The 9876-nt window shown below is 40.6% G+C and overlaps 1 protein-coding gene across 1 annotated transcript in view; it reads right to left on the bottom strand.

Moving 5' to 3' along the window:
* Positions 1–5914: 5914 nt before the first annotated feature.
* Positions 5915–9876, bottom strand: part of LOC143289086 (uncharacterized) — a 15602-nt gene continuing 11640 nt past the window's right edge. Inside the window, exon 11 of the mRNA XM_076597926.1 lies at positions 5915–9876. This exon is cut by the window's right edge and continues 797 nt beyond it. The gene's annotated coding sequence lies outside the window, so the exon portion shown is untranslated.

Here is a 9876-nt window from a genome sequence, read left to right on the forward strand (position 1 = left end):
TTTCTCTGTCTCACTGTTTTTCTGCCACTCTGTGTTTCTTTATTTCTGTCCATCTGTCTCTGTCTCTCTCTTTCTCTGTCTCACTGTTTTTCTGCCACTCTGTGTTTCTCTATTTCTGTCAATCTGTCTCTGAGATTATTTTCTTTTCATGTATGTGAGGCCAGATGATCTCGTATGTTGGTTACATTTCACTGTACTTTGTAGCATGTATGTTTTTATTAAGATTCCTCGGACTACAGCCTCTAGTTCAGAACCAAACGATGAAAATGAAAATGATATTAAAAGGACAACAATAAAAAACCCAAAGGCAACACCCCTGCCCCCCCACCCCCCCCCCCCCCACCACCACCACCACCACCAACAACAACAACAACCAAAACAAAACAGAAAACCAACCAACAACAGCAGCAACAAGAAAAAAAAAACCCAACAAAATAAAAAACAAAAACAACAACAACAACAACAACAACAACAAAAACCCAACAACAACAACAACAACAAAAACCCAACATCAACAACAAATCCAACAAACAAGAGAAAGAGTAATGCTGTTCTCCAGCAATGAACAGTCGTCTGAACCTTTTCACTGCAATGCATTAGCTTTGAATAATCACGTGCTTTCAGTCCCCTTCCTTTTCTTGTTCCTGTTGTTCCGTCTTCTGCTCTTTCTTTACCTCCCCTTTTCTTCCTTCTTTTCTCTCTGGTCAGGCATCTGCTTAACACCACATCTGGTGCAGCGTATATGGATTTGGCCGAACGCAGTGACGCCTCATTGAGTAACTGAACTGTAACTGAACCTTTCTATCTCTTTTCTATGCTGCTTCTGTTTGATATGCTTTTTTTATTTTTATTTTTATTTTTTTTAGTAGGAAGAGTAATGTTTTCCATTGTTGGAGAATGCCTGAGAACTGTGCTTTTTTTTCTTTACCACGAAGAACAGGTGTTGAGTTGTTGAATTTATCGTCGTTGATGCATTGAAAGCTGTACAATTGTATGCTCTGTTTGCAGTAGCCATTATGTGGATTGTGTGGCGGTGGTGGTGGTGGAGGTGGGTGGTAGTAGTTGTGGTGGGTGGAGGGGGGGGGGAGGAGGCAGTTGGTCTATGAACAATATAATGTGCTTGTAGACGAAGGAAATGTTTTGGTTTTTTCTTTTTCGTGGCTGGAAAAATTGCCAGATGGTGTCATCATTTGTGAGCAAAACGACCCAACAAGGTCGGTTTTCATGTTTCTCCTTTTCATGTTGTTTTACATTATAATCTTCCTTTATCTTCAACCTTTACATCATCATCATCGTCGTCTTCATCATCACTATCATCAGCAACTAACGGCATCCTCAAGCATCTCCTCCTCTTCTTTTTCTTCCTCATCTTGTTCTTGTTCTTCTTTTGTTCTTGTTTTTCTTGTTCTTGTTCTTCTTCACCTCCTTATACACACTTGAAACTGAACTGACATCATGACTTCACTGTAGAATCATCCTTTTTTGCCGTCAGTGGTTGAAGGGTGAAAGAATTCTTAAGCCTTGTTGCGCCTTTTGTCTTTGCCGGAAGTTTTCACGTGCCACATAAATGTTGATAGTTCTTTTTGGTGTACTTTATGTCAATGTTTTCTTGATCTGATTAGACTTAACGAAAACATTTTTTGAACTTATGAAAAGCGTTGTTGTGTGTGTTCATGGTGGCTCTCCGGCTGTGGGTGTACATCTTTCTATTTCTGTTTGTCTGTCTCTGTCTCTCTCTGTTCTTGTGTCTGTATTTGTCTGTCGATCGTTGCCTCTCTCCCGCCCCCTCCTCCCCCCACGCCACCCTGTGTGTGTGTGTGTGTGTGTGTGCGTGCGTGCCAGCGTATGCGCGTGTGTACGCGTGCGTGCGCGCGCATGTGTGGATGCGGGGTGCATGCATCCATATCATGCTATGTTTCAGGAAACACACAAGCCTGATTCTTTCGTTTCGCCAGAGGGTTCAAACTCGATTGAGACTTGAACCGAACTCTAAAAGAACACTTCTCGTCTCCGTGTTTGGAAACACACACACACACACACGCGCGCGCGCGTGCACACACACACACACACACACACACACACACACACACACACACACACACACACACATACACACACACACACACACACACACACACACACACACACACACACACACACAAATTTTACAATGCTCGAAATACGAGACAGCACGATATCTCACTTGTGACTCGTTGAAATATTGATTTCCGATGTGAGATGAGGAAGAGATACAAATCAAGTCCCCCCCGCCCCCTCAAATGGTAAATGTCAGACTAATCACATCCCTCCAGAAGGGTAAGTGTCAAACAAATCTCGTCCCCCAAGGGTAAATGTCAAACAAATCTCGTCCCCCAAAGGTTAAATGTCAAACAAATCTCGTCCCCCAAAGGGTAAATGTTAACAAATCCCGTCCCCCAAAGGGTAAATGTCAAACAAATCTCGTCCCCCAAAGGGTAAATGTTAACAAATCTCGTCCCCCAAAAGGTAAATGTCAAACAAATCTCGTCCCCCAAAGGGTAAATGTCAAACAAATCTCGTCCCCAAAGGGTAAATGGTAAACAAATCTCGTCCCCCAAAGGGTAAATGTCATACAAATCTCGTCCCCCAAAGGATAAATGATAAACAAATCTCGTCCCCCAAAGGGTAAATGTCATACAAATCTCGTCCCCCAAAGGGTAAATGTTAACAAATCCCGTCCCCCAAAGGGTAAATGTTAACAAATCTCCTCCCCCAAAGGGTAAATGTTAACAAATCTCGTCCCCCAAAAGGTAAATGTCAAACAAATCTCGTCCCCAAAGGGTAAATGGTAAACAAATCTCGTCCCCCAAAGGGTAAATGTCATAGAAATCTCGTCCCCCAAAGGGTAAATGATAAACAAATCTCGTCCCCCAAAGGGTAAATGTCATACAAATCTCGTCTCCCAAAGGGTAAATGATAAACAAATCTCGTCCCCCAAAGGGTAAATGTCATACAAATCTCGTCCCCCAAAGGGTAAATGTCATACAAATCTCGTCCCCCAAAGGGTAAATGCCATACAAATCTCGTCCCCCAAAGGGTAAATGTCAAACAAATCTCGTCCCCAAAGGGTAAATGGTAAACAAATCTCGTCCCCCAAAGGGTAAATGGTAAACAAATCTCGTCCCCCAAAGGGTAAATGTCATACAAATCTCGTCTCCCAAAGGATAAATGATAAACAAATCTCGTCCCCCAAAGGGTAAATGTCATACAAATCTCGTCCCCCAAAGGGTAAATGTTAACAAATCCCGTCCCCCAAAGGGTAAATGTTAACAAATCTCGTCCCCCAAAGGGTAAATGTTAACAAATCTCGTCCCCCAAAAGGTAAATGTCAAACAAATCTCGTCCCCAAAGGGTAAATGGTAAACAAATCTCGTCCCCCAAAGGGTAAATGTCATAGAAATCTCGTCCCCCAAAGGGTAAATGATAAACAAATCTCGTCCCCCAAAGGGTAAATGTCATACAAATCTCGTCTCCCAAAGGGTAAATGATAAACAAATCTCGTCCCCCAAAGGGTAAATGTCATACAAATCTCGTCCCCCAAAGGGTAAATGTCATAGAAATCTCGTCCCCCAAAGGGTAAATGCCATACAAATCTCGTCCCCCAAAGGGTAAATGTCAAACAAATCTCGTCCCCAAAGGGTAAATGGTAAACAAATCTCGTCCCCCAAAGGGTAAATGGTAAACAAATCTCGTCCCCCAAAGGGTAAATGTCATACAAATCACGTCCCCCAAGGGTAAAGTCATACAAATCTCGTCCCCCAAAGGGTAAATGTCATACAAATCTCGTCCCCGAAAAGGTAAATGTCATACAGATCTCGTCCCCCAAAGGGTAAATGGTAAACAAATCTCGTTCCCCAAAAGGTAAATGTCATACAGATCTCGTCCCCCAAAGGGTAAATGTCATAGAAATCTCGTCCCCCAAAAAAGAAAAGAAAAAAAGAAAGAAAGAAAGAAAAAAAAAGAGAGAAAAAACAAGAAAAAAAAAGAAAAAAAGAAGAAAAAAAAGGGTGTTAAAAGGTCTCATAGCTTTTTACGGCCATCTGAGCAGTCAATAATTATTCATTATCCACTGTGACGAGGGCTGTTCTTTCGCCACTTCAGCCTTCCCAATCCCAAGCCAGTTACCCATTCCCATTGACACACCCTGTGTGGAGAGAGGGAAAATTCGGAGTAAAGTGTCATTCCCAAGGCACGCAACACCATGCCGAATCGTCGGGGACTCGAACCTTCATCACTGGTGAACACTGGATCCAGAGCCTAACGTCTAGCTGTTTCTTCTGCCAGCGCTTCTGAAGTGAACAGTAGTGTCTAATCTCTCTCTGTGTCTCTGTCTGTCTGTCTGTCTCTCGATACACACACACTGATATCTATCTATCTATGCATACATTTACATGGATGTGTGTGTGTGTGTGTGTGTGTGTGTGTGTGTGTGTGTGTGCATGTGTGCGCGCGCGCGTGTGTGTGTGTGTGCGTGTGTGCGTGCACGCATGTATGTGTGTGTGTGCGTGTGTGCGCGCGTGTGTGTATGTGCGTGTGTGTGTGCCTGTGTGTGTGTGCGTGTGTGCGTGCGTGCGCGCGTGTGTATGTGCGTGTGTGTGTACGTGTGTGTGTGTGTGTGTGTGTGTGTGTGTGTGTGTGAGAGAGAGAGAGAGAGAAGAAGCACTCAGAGCTAATTGTGTTTAACTTTTTTTTGAAGATGTTGATTTACAAAATCAAAGGGCAGGACAAGGAAAGTCAAATGCTAAGGGTTCCTTTAAAGTCCCAGTTTGTGAACACTTAACCGTTGAATGCTGCTCGCTTCGAAGTAACCGGTTACTAGTATTCAGCGGTCAATGACAATCAGCAAAACCAGTTCAGAGGGCAAACACGTGACTGGAAACCTGGCTCTCGATTGGCTAAAACCCATTACGGCTGATGGGATCAATGACACCAAAGGAATCTTTTTTTTCCCCGCCCCTGTTGACACAGTTAATGACGTCAGTGTCCAGCCATTTTGGATTGGAAAGTGTAATTCCCGCCATGCTCACACGCCCATGATATTATTGGTGAAACTGCTAGGGGAAAAAAGACAAAAAACAAAACAAAACAAAACAAACAAAAAAACCAACAAAAACAAACAAACAAATAAACAAACAAAAAAACAAAACAAAACAAAACAAACAAAAAACCAACAAAAAAAAAATAACCACCCAACAACAAAAAAACAACAACAATAAAAAAAAAAAAAAGACCGAAAAGAAATAGAGCACACGGAGTGCAGTGGAGGCGCTTGTAGGTCTGATGAATGAGAGACGATGTGTGTGTGCGTACGTGTGTGTGTGTGTAAGTGTGTGTGTGTGTGTGTGTGTGTGTGTGTGCGCGCGTGTGTTTTTGTGTGTGCGCGTGTGTGTGCGTGCGTGCGAGCATGTGTGTGTGTTTGTGTGTGTGTGTGTGTGTGTGCGTTCTGTGTTTGTGCGTGTACACGTGTGTGTATATACCTTTTTAAATTAAAAAAAGAAAAGAAAAGAAGGAACAATATAACAATTCCCCAGCCAACAGTCAACAGTTTCAGTTTCTCAAGGAGGCGTCACTGAGTTCGGACACATCCATATACGCAACACCACAGCAGATGTCTGACTAGCAGCGCAACCCATCGCGTAAGGCAGGTCTTGAGTGAATGTGTATCTTATATATTGGTGTACCTTTCAAGGACAACAGCAAGGTTGCCATGAGTTTGCTTTCCGTGGGCCAAGCGCGCGCGCACACACACACACACACACACACACACACTCACTCACGCGTAATAGAGATTGATAGGAGAAGAAGTCGTGTGGGGCTTTGAACAGACAGACCGGTTGTGCTGAGTTGAACTGGCACTTGACACAAGCAATCATCATTTGTTTTCTCGATTTTATTAGCAGGAAGCCAATCTGATATCATCAGCAATAATGATTATATTATACTTTGGTGATGGAAATAATAGTTAGGAGGTATAAGCCATACCAAGAAAACCTTCCGGCGTCTGTGTAATTTTAGATAAAGAAAGGGCCTAAATGGAAAAAAGGACAATGCAATGCATACACCTCTCATTGTACAAACAGCGCGATTCTTCTCTGAAGTTTTCAGAACATCTTGCATGTGCAGAAAAGGTTTCATTATACTTACAAGTTTACATACACGCACACACAATCAAAACAAAATCAGAAAACAAATCAGCCAAAAGAACTACATGATGTACGGTGTGTTTAAACGCTGTTTTCTGTAATAACACAATCATTAAAACATTACGAAAAAAGGAGCTGATTTTTTTTTTCTGGAAACAATACAATCCTTTAAATATACAAAAAGTGAATGTCGAAATAAAGCTTCCAATTTATATGAGTGCTAAATGACTTCGCATCTGAATGTGTTTGTTCCTTTCCAAATCCTGAAAAAAACACAAGAAAGTTGAATACACATACAGCTATGCATAACTAGAAAAAGAAGAAAAGAAATGAAGACAATTAACCACAATTAGTTTCATTTAATGACAGAGCTCATACATGTAAAATAATCAGCAACAGAGCATCATTTTCAGGGAAAAAGGGGAAGGATCAATCAAAGAAAAAAATGACGAAGAAGAGAAAGAAGAATAAAAAGCACAGGACAAAGCACTCTTGATAGAGGTAGATAAGAGGCCAACAAAGTACATTATGTAATATTCTAAATTCAATAACAGCTTTATGATATTCATTCAAAGAGATATAGGAAACCAATGCAAATCTACTTCAGAAACGACCTGTAAGATACAAATATCAGAACAAGACAGAAAGCAATCAAAGTTCCGTTCAATGATAGATTTTCGACGTGACAGGGGTCGGCACATGAAGTTGCGTGCAACAGTAGGAAGAAATTTGACGTGACAGTGAAATAGGCACTTACAGTTCCGTGCAATAGTAGGAAGAAATTTGACGTGACAGTGAAATAGGCACTTACAGTTCCGTGCAATAGTAAGGAAGAAATTTGACGTGACAGTGAAATAGGCACTTACAGTTCCGTGCAATAGTAGGAAGAAATTTGACGCGACAGTGAAATAGGCACTTACAGTTCCGCGCAATAGTAGAGAAATATTCGACGTGACTGGAAAATAAGCACTTGAAGCACTGCGCAATAATAGGGAGATGTTTAACGTGACCGGAAAATAGGCACTGAAGTTCCGCGCAACACTGGGGAGATATTTGATTGGACGGGGTTATGGCACTTGAAGGTAAGTGCTGCCATTAGAAGTCAGCAATATTTGAAGAGTGCACAGAACGTAGTGAAATGGGTCCAATCGCATTTATCCACACTGTAGCAACTTCTTGCACCCGCTCAGACTAAGTTACTTGGTAGTATGCACCAAAATGTTTCACTGCTGTGGAACTTTCCTTCGATTAAGCACTATTCCAGATCATTTGGGATTTCGACAATATCTTTTCTGGGAATTCCTATGTGATGAATATTTACCTTCGCTCTTATTCCAGACCTTTGCAAACATGCTTCCACTTCATTAGTATCGAATCAACCGAGAACCTATTTTTACACAAACCTCGAGTCGGCTCTCAGTATGCGTATGTCAGGCATCTGTTCCATTAAAAAACAAGAGAGGCAAGGCCTTCAAGACTCACTTGTAATACACTTAAAAAAAAATCTAATCGTTAAAATGTGTTCTGTATTTGTTATTATAAAGCTTCGGGTTAAAAAAAAGAAAAAAGAAAAAAGAAAAAAAAGTCCTGAAGGCAGATTCGAACGAACCCCGCGTGTTCGGGTGAGAAGAAACTGTCTTACCCAATACACTATCGTGGCTCCTTAACTGACGTTCAAAAATTAAACATTTAAACAAATCAAACATTTAAACATGCTTTTTTAAAGGGCGATAAATCGACTGCGGTATTCGCAGTGAGAACGCTGTTTAAACCATATTATTCTGGTGTATCTTGGGCATTCAAAAAATCTTTAAGGGCAATTAAAAATTCTCTTCAAGTCCGCGGTAAAGGAGACGTGGCTATCGCCGCAATCACACTGCAACATTTAGCCGTTTTCTCTGGATCTAGATAGATGTACAAGTTCAGTTAGACCCGCCGGGAATGTACAATACGGTTGATTCAGTTTCTCTTTATGTTCATTTTAGTTTTATAGTTTTAAAGTTAATATGAAAATTGAGTATTTTATTAAACTAATAACATGTAGAGCCAAGTACAAGTACTTATAAACGTCGTATGAAGTGAAAAGGACTTAATTTTGAGAAAAGTCAAGACTGGAAATTTTTACGTTTCATCAAGGGTATTAACTCTCATGGTTTATTATTTTAAACTGTAAATTCCGACTGATTTTGGTGATATTTTTAAGGCAGTTTGAGGCATTATCCAGTAACAAATCTTTCTCTGAATAAATATTTAACGGTCTCCTTCTCCAACTTTCCATCATCGTGTATTGTCGATTGAATATAGGATTGTGAACGGGCAGGTCAACAACTTGAAACAAAATGGCGTCCTTCGCGTTCGCGAGGAATATGAGCATGCGCTTTGAATATGTATAAATATGTGTACGCAATAGAGTTTTGCCCATGACCTTCAGGGCTCAGCCAATAGATCTATAAAGTCCACTCGTAGTATTGATTTTAGTATTTTCCGAAAAAGACCACTTGGGCGAATGAATATAGTGAGCCTTGTACACTGAGAGTAAAACACACAAGCTTTTTATGTATTGAATATGATTTCAAAATGTAATGTTTAAGATGAGAAAGATAAGTTTAAAGCAAATGAACTACCCCTAGAATTAATTACAGATTAATTTCCCTTTTTTACTATCTGCACCAAAGACATGCACCAGAATATAACTTCCATGCCTAGCAAAAGAAGTTCCTGTTTGAACAAAAAACGACAAAAATGACTGCTCTTGATGCTGTGTCAGAATATCAGATCAAAGTACCAAATTTAGAGAGAGAAAAAACAAAACAACCCCCCTCCCCCCAGTAAATTCAGTTTGGATATAATTTGGCTTCTTTTCAAACATTTTTTTGTGTGCCTATCCCACAGGTGCAATATTGTTTTAAACAAGATGACTGGAAAGAACTGAATTTTTCCTATTTTTTTGCCAAATTTGTTGTCAACTGACAAAGTATTTGCAGAGAAAATGGCAATGTTAAAGTTTACCACGGACACACAGACACACACACACAGACAACCGAACACCGGGTTAAAAGACAGGCTCACTTTGTTTACACAAGTGAGTCAAAAATCCCCCCCTCCCCCAAGCCTGTTTTATAAATCATAAAAGAGTACTTTTCAATGATTTTTAAAATCTTTTTTCCCTCCTCGTGATTCCTGGATAAAGCGTGAAGCACAAGTGAGTCTTGAAGCCTTTGCCTCTTGTTGTTAATATAACAGTTATGGTGCAGCATATATGGAATAGTGCGCACGCTTCGACACTTGCTGGAAATTGAAATCGAAACCGATATGATTTATAATCCGCCAGCAAACTATCGCCGTATTTGTGCTTTTCCTCACACGTTTTCTGTTTTGCGTTTTGCCATGGTAAAATTCAACCAATCAAAGGAGTGAAAAAAAATCTAAGAAATGGCATCTACAGTATCGTGTTTTACATTGTAGCTTCCAGAATCACATGACAGCTGCGACCCCTTGTTTGCATAAACCTCTGTAAACGCCTTATATAGCTGATTGTTTTTATTTTGTTTTTGCTTTTCTCTATGGACGAGCATTGTTTGATTTGTTGTAATCATTTCTTAATTACTCAAATTGACATAGTTCATAGCTCAATTGCAAATCTATGCTCACTAACACGAAACGTACAGTCCAAACTGTGGACTGCGGAGGTACC

The sequence above is a fragment of the Babylonia areolata genome, chromosome 13 (assembly GCF_041734735.1).
Source record: "Babylonia areolata isolate BAREFJ2019XMU chromosome 13, ASM4173473v1, whole genome shotgun sequence".
Taxonomy (NCBI): domain Eukaryota; kingdom Metazoa; phylum Mollusca; class Gastropoda; order Neogastropoda; family Buccinidae; genus Babylonia; species Babylonia areolata.